Source organism: Salvia miltiorrhiza, chromosome 2, assembly GCF_028751815.1.
Source record: "Salvia miltiorrhiza cultivar Shanhuang (shh) chromosome 2, IMPLAD_Smil_shh, whole genome shotgun sequence".
NCBI lineage: Eukaryota > Viridiplantae > Streptophyta > Magnoliopsida > Lamiales > Lamiaceae > Salvia > Salvia miltiorrhiza.
In genome coordinates this window covers 17754820-17767449 of record NC_080388.1, presented here as the reverse complement: position 1 = coordinate 17767449, position 12630 = coordinate 17754820, and the positions used below count along the sequence as shown (strand labels likewise).

The 12630-nt window shown below is 39.9% G+C and overlaps 1 long non-coding RNA gene across 1 annotated transcript; it reads right to left on the bottom strand.

Annotated features, from left to right (window-relative positions):
* Window positions 1–4779: 4779 nt before the first annotated feature.
* On the bottom strand, window positions 4780–12396 carry LOC131011433 (uncharacterized). The gene is made up of 2 exons (XR_009096921.1): window positions 12303–12396; window positions 4780–5388 (listed from the first exon to the last, which is right to left on the bottom strand). It is a non-coding gene; the product is annotated as an uncharacterized LOC131011433 (long non-coding RNA).
* Window positions 12397–12630: the final 234 nt, after the last annotated feature.

Sequence of the window (12630 nt, the reverse complement as noted above, 5' to 3'; positions counted from 1 at the left end):
AGGTAGCAGTGATCAGAGTATGAATGATCGGATAGCCCTCCAGACCCTAGTTGGGCTATATTTATATGTAGGCCTCTGGCTGCTAGGGTTGTCACTGATAAACGTGCGCGCCCACACGGTATCAAAATAATTTGTGTATGCCCTAGACGGACAGTACACGCTCCTATTGCTCGCAACCAAAGAATAGTCTTAGCAGCAAGTATAGGGTCGATCCCACGGAGAGCGAGGAACTACTTTACTCTTCGGGTGCACAAATTGAGTTGTCACGGTCTCAACCTATTTATCTGCACAAGTAAACTTAAACGAAGATCAAATATAACAAGGGGTAATGTTTACGGTTAGGTCATAACTGTTGTCAATATTTATTTCGGTCGTAGGCATACTGATGATCCATCCATGATCCGTATAAACTCAAGGCATGGCCCAAAGACATTGGGGTGTTTCAAGAGGCTATACTTCACACTTAGGATGGTTGAGTCCATTGCGATCACTTGGTCCGAAGGTCACATAATCCCCGGTCATAAGGTAGTGCTTCACTCCTCCTTAGATAGTAGTCATACTCATTACTCACCAAGTATGACCCTCACCAACCTTCTCTCCCGAGGTCCCCAACTCTGCACTTTGAGTGACACATGCCTCTTGGACACAACCATTTCTGGCTTGTCAGCCGACCAGTCATAGACATGCTACGGCGCAGAAGTTACCTTCCTCGTTTGATAACCATGGCTTTATGCCTCGTCACGGTTGATGGGTAGTCTCTAGAGAAGCCCAAGACTGAGGAAAGACAGTGTATCCCATCAATCCTTTCCTCACCTTCCGGATCTATAACGCCTTTTGTTGATGCTGTTCAGCTACTCGGTCGTGGGTTTACCGGTTGTCACGCCCTGGTATACCCTGGCCTTTGCTTGACACGGACAGCATTTTACCGAATGGAGATCACCCGTTAGGCCCCTACTGTCCATGGCTCGGCACAGATCCGTCTGGAACCACGAGACTCAACCAAAAGAACAAATGCCTCACAAATGTTTACATATTGACAACAATTATTTCCACCCCTTAAACCTCACCAAGGGGACTACTCACACATATTGAAAAACGTAAATTCGAAAACATGAATGAAAGGGAATTCGAAATACTTAATATAAAAATACCTAAGGCAACAACCTTGGCTTTGTTCGTCACAACGGAATTGAAATACGAAAAGTAACTAAATTGTTTGGTGCGAAAAATATAAAAGAACTAAAAGTAAATTGTTTTCTTGGTGAACTATCAAAAGTCTAAGTCTAGAAGAGCACTAAAAACTGATGTGTGTAAGTGTAAAAATTCGTTCATCCCCCTTTTGGCAGCCACACATGCTGGTCTTTAAATAGTAGTTCGGTAGCAGTCAAACCCTAGCCGGTAGACCAAATCTGGCAGATTATTTCTTTCCATATTTAGCTTGATCCTTGCTTTGATTTGATAGATAATGGATCTCCAGCGGATTTGGGGTTGATTCCACATTATTCCAGATCCTTCCATTGCTAGAATTCGCCAGAATCTTCCGGGCAATCTCCTCCATACGTCTTTCCATATATAGCTCTAGTTGCTGACTGTTGTTGACGGGCATGATCGTACTAGCTTCTTTTTTCGATTGGCCTCATTTCAGGTGGTACACTTCGAACGTTCCCGCGCCTCGAATGGTTCTGAGGGGTACTTCGTCGAGCTCTCTTCTTGGTTCATATATAACCCATCTGTGCTGACTGCGACTGCTGTTATGACCTTACCAACTGCTTCCTTCGGTTAGCCTCACACCAGGTGGTACACTTCAGAGATTCACCGAGCTCTCTTCCTGGTAAGTTTCACTTCTTGAAGCTTGGATAGTTTTGTTCCGGTAATGCCCATTCTGACCATATTTCGTGCATATGCCCTTTTCCTAGCTTTCGCCTCTTGAATATCTGTTTTCTCCCCTAGAGGATTCTAGCAAAACAAAAAAGAAGAGAAAAATAGGGCTGCATCAGTCACCCAGCTTGAGTTCAAACCCTAACTACTCCGAAATTCCTGAAGAGGATATCCCACGTTGCTCTCAATTCTTATTTATCAAGTAGTCACCATTTTTAGGGTTTCACCTAACGAACCTGTATATCTCTTTGATGGGCCAGAGTTTTGGACTTATCAATATAATCAAATTTGACCCGTTTGATTGGGTTGTTTTGTCGGATTGGATAAAATAATTGGGCTTCACATGAATTTTACCTTGTACAATACACACAGCAAAGTTGTTTATCTTCATCGATTGTGTAATTAGGCTGTCGAGAAGAATCCATGAAAGGCAGAATAACAAACAGAAAAAAAAAAGACAAAAATAAGAACTAAAAGCTTAGATTGTGTATGGAAGTATACAAATCGTAGAGAATAGTTATAGAGATTAAATTGTGAAAATTTGCAGATAAGATAAGATAAGAAATGAATGGTGGAGATTTAATGAAAATCGTAATGAATGACATAGATTTATTCTTTCGTATTCGTACATAAGATATAGAATGGATGATGCAGATTTAATGAACTTCAAATGGATGGTGCAGATTTAATGTTATAAAGTTGCAAAAAAGATAATGTTGTGCCCTAAAAAATCAGTTGTAATATAAAATAGCGGAAAAGCAGTAAAGAACACGAGTTTTACGTGGTTCGATCGGAGAGATCTACGTCCAAAATATTTCTGTTTTGGATTTCTGTTTTAAAACCATCTGAGTTATGATTGTGATATTGGATAAACTGCCTTGATTATTTCATAAAATGTTTATAAAATGCATAGCCCACTGAGTACACTAGCGCTCAGCCCAAAATAATATTTTTAAATGTTTTCAGGTTGATCGGTTGGTGCAGATGGGGTTGAGCTGAGGCTAGGGTTCCGCTTCGTCTTTTGCTTCCGCTAATGACTAGCTTGCTATCTTGTCTTTCAATCCCCTAAACTAAGAACTTCTATTATATGGTGCAGTATTATCCTGTTGAGCTTAGACTCTTAATTCGTATTTCTATTAATGAAGTCATTGTTGATTATGATCAGAGCCGCGAAACTAAACTTATGTGATCCTGTGAGTTTTAATATTATCAATTGATTGGCATCACTCAATGCCTTTCGTTTTATCTCTTCAAATTATGAATAACCCATTTAAAATGGTAAGTTGTCAAATTTATTTAGCTCAGTCAAGTTTTCTCTTTATTTTCCTTTTTCTTTTTCTAAGGAGCTGCAAAGTAAACCTATTTGAATTATTGGGATCTTTCTCGTAATATAACCTTGTTTTATATCATCAACCTCCTTTATTTTAAATAGTTCTTTTATTTATTATATTTTATTTTTCCCAAGAACGGGATGTTACATTTTGATAAAACGGGTATACTTCAGGGATTTTCATGATATTTACCCTAATAAATATTACTTCTTCTAATAACAAATATTACTTTTGCTCATACTCAAATGTTATTTTTGTTCATATCAAATATTACTTATCTAATAAGAAATAGTATTACTTTTACTCATATCAAATATTACTTAATAGAAATATGACTTTCTCTAATAATAAATATTACTTTTACACGTATCAAATATTATTTTTGCTCATATTAAATATTATTTAATAGAAATATTACTTTTGCTCATATAAAATATTAATTTTGCTCATATCAAATATTACTTTGGATCATATTAAATATTACTTAATGGAAATATTACTTTTACTTATATTAAATACTATTACTTAGTCTAATAACAAATATTAATTATGCTCGTATCATATACTATTTCTTCTAATGATTATTATTATTATTATTTTTGCTAATATAAAATATTACTTCTTCTAATAACAGATATTATTTCTTCTAATAACAAATATTATTTCTTCTAATAACAAATACTCCCTCTGTCCCGGCTTTTGGTATCCAGTTGAGAACGGCACAGGTTTTAATAAAGTGATTGATGTGTTGTGAGTGGAATAAGGGTCCCACATTTTATGTGAGAGTTAAAATAATTAAAGTGGAGTAAGGGTCTCACTTACTTTTACCAAAAATAGAAATGGTTACTAAAATGTGGGACGACCAAAAAAGGAAAGTTGGTGTAACGCCCCCATCCCTTGCGAATAGGAGATGCTACCAAAAATATTCATTTATTTCATTTCTCTAATATTAATTTAAGTATAGGCTATAAAGAAAAATAGAAAAAGAATTTCCTTTTTTGATTATATAGTAATCTAATAAATATTACTATTAAAAGTAATAATACTTAACCAATGAGTTATTAAAATATACTATATGTGTAATAGAAAAATTATCAAAATTTTATTTCTCTTTTCCAATATATAAAAAAAATATGCAACGGAAGCTATAAAACTACAATAATAATCCTGCCAAAACACTATATATATATATATATACTTCAAAGGCAACGGAAGCTGTAAGTTATATAAACGACATTCAATAATAACTTTATTTAAGCATCATATTTATATACTCCCTCCGTCCACGAAATGAGTACCCATATTTCCTTTTTCGTCCGTCCACGAAATGAGTACCCATTTCCCCTTTTGGCAAGTGTACCCCACACATCTCTTTAATTAATACACTCAAAAAGTGGGACCCTTAAACTATTTGCACTACACTCCATGCATTTCTTAAAACTCGTGCCGTCCACAAATGGGTACTCATTTCGTGGACGGAGGGAGTATATAAAAAGGTGGAGTAGATACAAAATATAACCATCAAGTTTAATACTATAATTAACGTGTTCGAGGCACAGCTCGTAACTACACATACGGTAAGCAAAATATATATATTCGGTCACAGCCGTCATCAAAATGCATGATTATAAACCAATATATATAAAGTCTCGACCCACCAAAATTGGAAAACGCTAAGTTGGTTAGTAGCAAGATATATTTACCAAAAACAGCAACATATAATACTTCATCATATAATAGAACGGGAGAATGTGGAGCTCCATGTCTGCCGTCTTGTCGTCAACTCCTTAACCTGAAAAGAATCATAAATAAAAGGGTATGAGTGTGCAAGCACACTCAGTGGGGTAAACACTACAAGCACTTATAACCAATTGTGTAATGAATCATAACATGTTGAACTCTTATATTTTTTTCACTTAGCTGACATCTTGTGAGACTAGTCTCGGTCCCTTGTGGACCTGACCCCTTGTGGGCCGTTCAGCTCTTTGATCCCTTGTGGATCCGACCCCTTGTGGGTCCCATAAGTTCATATGAATGACGCACAACACAACAATGATTATAACCATGTAACAACTACGCTTACAGATAAAAGTAAACCCCACCTTAAGTGATTGAATTCAAACCTCTTCAAGCTTGCTTCGGTTGTCCTCCTCGAGCCTTGGATGCGCCGCTCCTAGCACTTGAAACACTTTAAACTTAGTTTCATTACAAGCACTTATTCTTGAATAAGCTCTCATTTCTTTAAACAATATTTTTAATCTCTCTTGAATATATTCTTGAAAATTCTACAATACACTAGAAGCTGAAGACCATATTTGAAAACTTTATGAATCTACAAATTATAAATTCATAGTTTCAATTACTAGTATAAATTATACTAATCTAACTTCATTATAATCATATAACTTAATTATATAATATACTAAGTTTAGATCACCATAATCCTTATAATTTATTTCAATTCTTGGATAATAATATTAAAAGCAAATGTCTTGATTATCTATTTATGTGTTCAAGGTGAAACAATCATCAAAAATCTAATTCAAATTCCCAAATAAAAATTAAAATAAGCATAACATAGTAAAACTCATATTCAACACATATAGAACTACATCTCAACGTCTATTTCGGCCGATGAGACCTTAGATTTCAAGAAGAAAACCTATGATTTGAACGTCTATGACATGAGCTACAAAATCCCTAAATTTATTCTCCCTCACGGCGTCGATTTGAAGCCGGAAAGTAGTCTCAAACTCGCGCGGAGACAATTCCGCACAGACCCCGACACCCTGACTTGATTGGCTCATAACTCCCTCCTCCGGTGTCGGATTGACGATCCGAAGGTACCGTTGGAAAGCCAACGACGATAGCTTTCTAATGGTACCTATATTGATAGGGTTTGATGAAAGAAAACCGATGAAAAACGGTCTGCAAGGTACGATCCTGCTGCTGTCAAAAACAGGGGAAAAAATAAAACACAGCAAAACACACGCCGGCAGCCACCACGCCGCCGGAACTACTGTTCCAGTAATCACTCCTCCTCACTCACACACAACAGACTCCATCCCACCAATATCTACTCAAGACCTTTAGCCATCGATTAATTAAGAAGAACAAGAATGGAAAAGAAGTGCAAAACCCTTTCAAATTCAACAATCAAAATTGAAGTCCCCTAGGCATCTAGGGTTTCATCCTCTAGGTTTTTCTAGGGTTTCGTCCTCCTTGTGAGTTTTGGTCTTGGTTTTTCTGTTTCTTCTCGATCGTTTCCTTCCGCCTCATTTTCGAGCCGCGTTTTCCTTTTTCTTCCTTTCTTGGCTTTCTCTTTCTGAGTTTTGTTGGTGTGGTTTTCTGTGTTTTTGCTCTCTTGTGATGTGCAGGTATGGACAGGTTTGAATCATCTCAGGGTTATGGTTTTGTTCCCGGGGAAGAAGAGCGAACTGACCGTGAGACGGCTATCATCGAAATCCCGAATGGCAGTGAGGGAGGAAGTGAATCAGGGATCAATCAGAATTTCTGTTTGGTGGGCAAGTTAATCCATGTCAAGGCGCCCAACGGTTTTCACCTTTTGGAAATTATGAAAAAAGCATGGAAAACTATGAGAGGCTTTACTGCTCGGGAATGGAGGAAAAATCTTTTCCTCTTTACCTTTGAGTCGGAAGATGACAGGAGTTGGGTTCTTAAACGTCAACCATGGCATTTTGATGGACACCTTTTCGCGATTGTTCAATTGGACGGATCAATCCAACCTTCAAATATCAGAATCACCAATGGTAGCTTTTCGATTCGTGCTTACGACCTCCCAATGAAATGCACGAACCCAACCACTCTCAAGCAAATTGGTAATCAGATTGGCGCGGTTGAGGAACTAGATAATGATAATGATTATGCTGGATGTTTTGTGAGATTCAAAGTGAAGATTGATATCACGAAGACACTGTTGAGAGGAACTACGATTGCGTTCGAAGGCCAGCGACTATGGATCCCGTTGAAATATGAAAATCTCCCCATCTTTTGCTATCGGTGTGGATTGATGGATCACCACACCCGTGCCTGTGAGAGGGAAACGGATGATGATGGAAATGGAAAGCAGTTTGAAGAACTCCTTTACGGACCCAATCTCAAGGCTTCCCCTCTAAAACGTATTCGACCCTCCTCTTCCGATGGCCCAAGAATGTTTAAACCTCCAAATATTCCCCCCCCCCCCAAACCATTGTACGACCAATGATTGGCCTCTTTCTGCCCTCTCCAAACCAAACAAAACTCATAGACCTCGACCGCCCCCACTCTCATATAACCCACCCAGATATGAAGAACCAAAAGTTACCACCTTTTCGCATAACCAGATTCCGGCCCCACTCTCTGACCAGATCAATATAAAATTCCCCCCCGCACAGCCACACCAAGGAACCAAACCAGCCATTAAGCTAAACCCACCTCCACCCGCTGATCACTACAATACCAAGTGCCTCTCCGAACAAACCGAGCCCAAAATCTTTCCTGCCACCCCTAAATCGTTACCCAAACCTGATCAGATCCCACCTCAACTTAGCACAGCTCCTTTCACTCCAACGTCCGAAATTATCAAACTCCTAAACCTCCAGCCCCAACACCAAAAACACCACGACCTTAACCCCGGTAACCTTCCCTCTTCGGGCAGTTCCATTAATAACCCCAAAGGTAAAAAGTGGAAACGCCAAGCCCGATCTCCACACTCTTCCAGACACCCCAATCCCAATAATATTTACCTCAAATCTGTTCTGAAGAAACGTCACTTAGATAAGGAGATAAGTGATGATACTATGGTGAAACCCGAGGTCATTGAGCTTGTCCAGAAACGTCTTAAAGGGACTATGCTCGATGATGACACTCCTTCTTCTGCAATAACGGCGGAGATTGCCTCAGAGCAATCCCGCCGGGCACAATGAATGCGTTATTCTGGAATTGTCGAGGGCTTGGGAACCCTACGACAATTCGTCAACTGGTTTGGCTGGCCAAACATAAGAAGCCCGATGTGATCTTCTTGATGGAAACAAAGCTCATTCTGTCGGATTGGTCACCTGTTCTTTTGAAGATTGGTTTCTCGAATTTCCATGCTGTGGACTGTGTTTGTTCTTCTGGGGGTAGACGAGGAGGCATTTGTCTGATATGGGCTGATGACTTGAATTTGTCCGTGAAATCTTTTTCTGCTAATCACATACTAGCGAAGGTGGAGGATGGGGTGCATGCAGGTTGGGATTTTTGTGGAGTCTATGGCTGGAGCAATACTGAGGATCATAAGCAAACGTGGGAGCTCATGCGTTCTCTTCTTCCGCAAGTCTCCGAGGAGTGGATCTGTGGTGGAGATTTCAACGAGACCATGTACCATTATGAAAAACGGGGCGGTAATGTTAAATCTGATGCTCGCTTGTTGAGTTTTTGTGATACTATTGACGCATGTGGCCTCGCGGATCTTGGTTTCTCGGGGGATCCTTTTACTTGGAATAACAATCAGAAAGGTGCTGACAACATTTCTGAGCGGCTTGATCGTATCTTTGGGAGTACTCAATGGATTCACCGTTTCCCAGGGTTCGAAGTTACTCACCTTCTTAGAAAATCGAGCGACCACTGCCCGATTTTTCTTAGTCTTGAGAGTGGACTGGATGTGACGCAAAATAGACCTAAACCTTTCCGTTTCGAAGCCATGTGGCTAAGAGACGAAAGGTGTAAACCTTTTTGCGAAAGGTTGTGGATGGCGGGTGGTCAGGGTGGCTCGGTGGAGGATATTAAGAACAAACTGGAAGGTATGGGAAAGGAACTTAAAATATGGGAGCATAATACCTTTGGGAATGTTAAGAAACGTTGCAATGAGATTAGAAAAGAGTTGGCTAATCTTCAAAAGCCTCGAAATGATGCTTGGACGAAAGACGAACAGAGGGTTCTCGAGAATGATTTGGATACGCTCTTAAAACAAGAAGAAATCATGTGGAAGCAGAGGTCGAGGGCTGATTGGTTGAATGAGGGGGACAGAAACACTGGCTTCTTCCACAAAGTATGCCCGTTCTTTCCAAAAAAAAGAAATTACATAAAGGAAGTTCAGGGGGCGGATGGTACTATAGTGAGACGCTTTGATGAGATGGATCAGGTGTTTAGGTCTCATTTTCAGCAGCTCTTTACTTCGGGTCATCCTCATAACCCTGACGATGTTCTCCGGTCCATTGATCCTGTCGTTACTTCTGAGATGAACAGAGAGATCATGCTTCCTTACACTCAGGCTGAGATCGTCCACGTTCTCAAACAGATGCACCCTCTTAAGGCCCCCGGACCTGATGGTATGCCCGTTCTTTTCTATACTTCCTTTTGGAACTCTATTTTCCCTGATCTTGTGCCTATGCTGTTGAATATCCTTAATAATGGTGTCTCTCCTGCCCCTCTTAACTCTACTTTTATTTGTCTCATACCCAAAAAGAAAAAGTGCGTGTCTCCTTCGGATTATCGTCCTATTAGTCTTTGCAATGTGGTGTATAAAATAGTCTCAAAAGTCATCACAAATCGTCTGAAGTTATGTCTCCCTTCCATAGTTAGTGAATGTCAGTCTGCTTTTGTTCCTGGACGCCTTATTACTGATAATGCTCTTCTTGCCTTTGAGATTTTTCATATGATGAAGTTGAACAAAGCTAAAGATCACGGGACTTTTGCTTTTAAGCTGGATATGGCTAAAGCCTACGACCGTGTTGAGTGGTGTTTTTTGAAAGCTATTATGTTGCAGCTGGGCTTCTGTGCCCCTTTTGTGGATTTACTCATGCGTTGTGTTTCTTCTGTTACGTTTCGTGTCCTTGTTAATGGTTTTCCAGGTGACTCTTTTACGCCGAGCCGGGGCTTGAGACAAGGAGAACCTATTTCCCCTTTCTTGTTCCTGTTCTGTGCGGAAGCCTTATCTAGTCTTCTTAGGCGAGCGGAGACACAACGTTTACTTCATGGTGCCCGGTTATGTCGTACGGCCCCGAGAGTGAGCCACCTTCTTTTCGCTGACGATTGTATTATTTTTGGCCGTGGAAACAAAGAGGAAGTGGGGACGGTCAAGGATATAATCAAAGCATATGAGGAGGTTTCTGGTCAGTTAGTTAATTTCGAGAAATCATCCATCTCTTTTAGCAGAGGAGTTCCAGAGGATGTGAAAGTTGAACTGGCGGTTTTTCTGGGGGTGAATCGGACTCCTCAAAACTCTACTTATCTTGGCATTCCGAGTATCATTGGTCGCTCTAAAGGGGAGATTTTCCAGATGTTGGTGGATAGAACTCGGAAAAAATTAAAAAACTGGAAGAGGAGGTTCCTGTCTAGAGCGGGCAAAACGGTACTTATCAAATCGGTTCTCCAGTCCATTCCCTCTTATATGATGAGTTGCTTTGCCCTACCAGACCAAATTTGCCAACGCCTTAATAGTGTGGCGGCAAGTTTCTTTTGGGGTCAGAAAAATGATGAAAGGCGTATTCACTGGAGGAGTTGGCAAAAACTGTGTTTAGCAAAAAGTGAGGGAGGCATGGGCTTCAGAGATATTCATCTGTTTAATCAAGCAATGCTCGCAAAGCAAGCTTGGCGACTTCTTCTCCATGATGACTCTCTTCTTGCTCGATCTCTTAAGGCAAGATATTTCCCAAGATCTGACTTGCTCTTGGCTGGTGATGCACATAATCCTTCATTTGCATGGAAAAGTATACTAGTGGGCAGGGATTTAATTGTGAAAGGTGTTGCCTGGAAATTGGGTAATGGAGCTCGTATTAGAGTTGGAATCGATCATTGGCTTCCGGATGGGAATGGAAATTTCGGCACGGCGATGGTGAGTTCTGGTTTTAAACATCTGAAGGTGCAGGATCTTTTAAGGGAACAGGACCATGGTTGGGAGATTTCAAAACTGGAAGAGTTTTTTCTTCCATCTGATAAGTGGAAAGATATGGTGCAAATGCGAGTGAATCCCCATGTTGATGACAAGCCCTTTTGGCCATGGGGTAAAGCGAATAAGTATACTGTTAAATTGGGTTATTGGCTGGCGATGGATCTTAAACGACGTAATGAAGCTTCCTGTTCGGTCTCTCATTGTAATCTTTGGAAGTGGATTTGGAATTTGGATGTCATCCCTAAAGTGAAGATGTTCATGTGGCGTTGCCTTGCAAACGCTCTCCCTACGAGGCAAGCACTGCGGAGCCGATCTATTGATGTTGATGTGGTTTGTGGACGTTGTGGTGACCATGAAGAATCTATTGAACACGCTCTGCGCGATTGTAGTTGGGCTGGGATGCTTTGGCAGGTGTCTCCCCTTCGGCTGCCACCTCTGGCTCAGGATGATAGATGTAGTTTGTTTGATTGGTTTGAGAGGATCATGGCTAATCCCCAAAGAGAGGTTCATGCACAGTTCGCCACCGTTGCTTGGTCCATCTGGTATGCTCGAAATTTGGCTTTATTTCAGCAGAAAGATCTTTCACACTATGACTGCCTTGGTATAGCTTCCCGAGCTTTGTGGAATTCTCCTATCTGTTCATCTCCTAGAATCCCTCAAGCTTTACGTGTGGATTGCACCAGAGGAAGCCAGATTAAGTTTTCATCTGATGCTTCTGTGATTGCTTGCAAAGGAGTGGGGATCGGTGCTGTTATGCGGGATAAGGAGGGGCAAGTGCTAGGGTGCAGATATGGTTTTATTCCTGGAGCGTTCTCAGTCATTGAAGGGGAAGCGTTGGCCTTGCTTGAGAGCTGTCGTCTGTGCAGAGAGAGAAATGCTTCGGACATCATTTTAGAGACGGACAACCAACAACTTTACTGGATCCTTCAACGGCAGGATGATGATCTTTCTTACTTGGGGGATATTCTTCGCCAGATTTACGATCTTAAAGCTGCGCTTGGTCAAGTGGTTTTCAGCTGGACACCTCGTGAGGGAAATTCCGTTGCTCATTGTTTAGCTTCTTTTGCTTTTTCGCATTCTTTACCTTTGTGTTCTTCCTCTGTTTTGCCTTCTGATGTAAACTCTCCTTCAAGTGGTTAATGGCTTGTTTTCCTTTATTTCTCAAAAAAAAAAAAAAAACAATCAAAATTGAAAAAAACAAGAAATGGATTAGAAGAAATTACCTTAATTAGCTGCTGGAAATTAAATGAGAGAATGAGTGAAGAGTGGTGATATGCAAGGAATGAGAGAGAATGAGAGATTGAGAGATATGAGTGTAGGAAAAATAAGACTCCTCTATACAAAACTAGCACTAGAAACATCTAGATAGTTACATCTTTATTAATACTTTATACAAAATATCTTAGATATTTCTTATCAATAGCAATTCTAGAATATTCAAGTTTATTCATTAATATTAGATTATTTATTACAAAAATCCTTAATATTTTAATATTAAATCAATTCTAGAATATTCCATTTACTTATACTTCTAAAAAAAAAATTTACTAA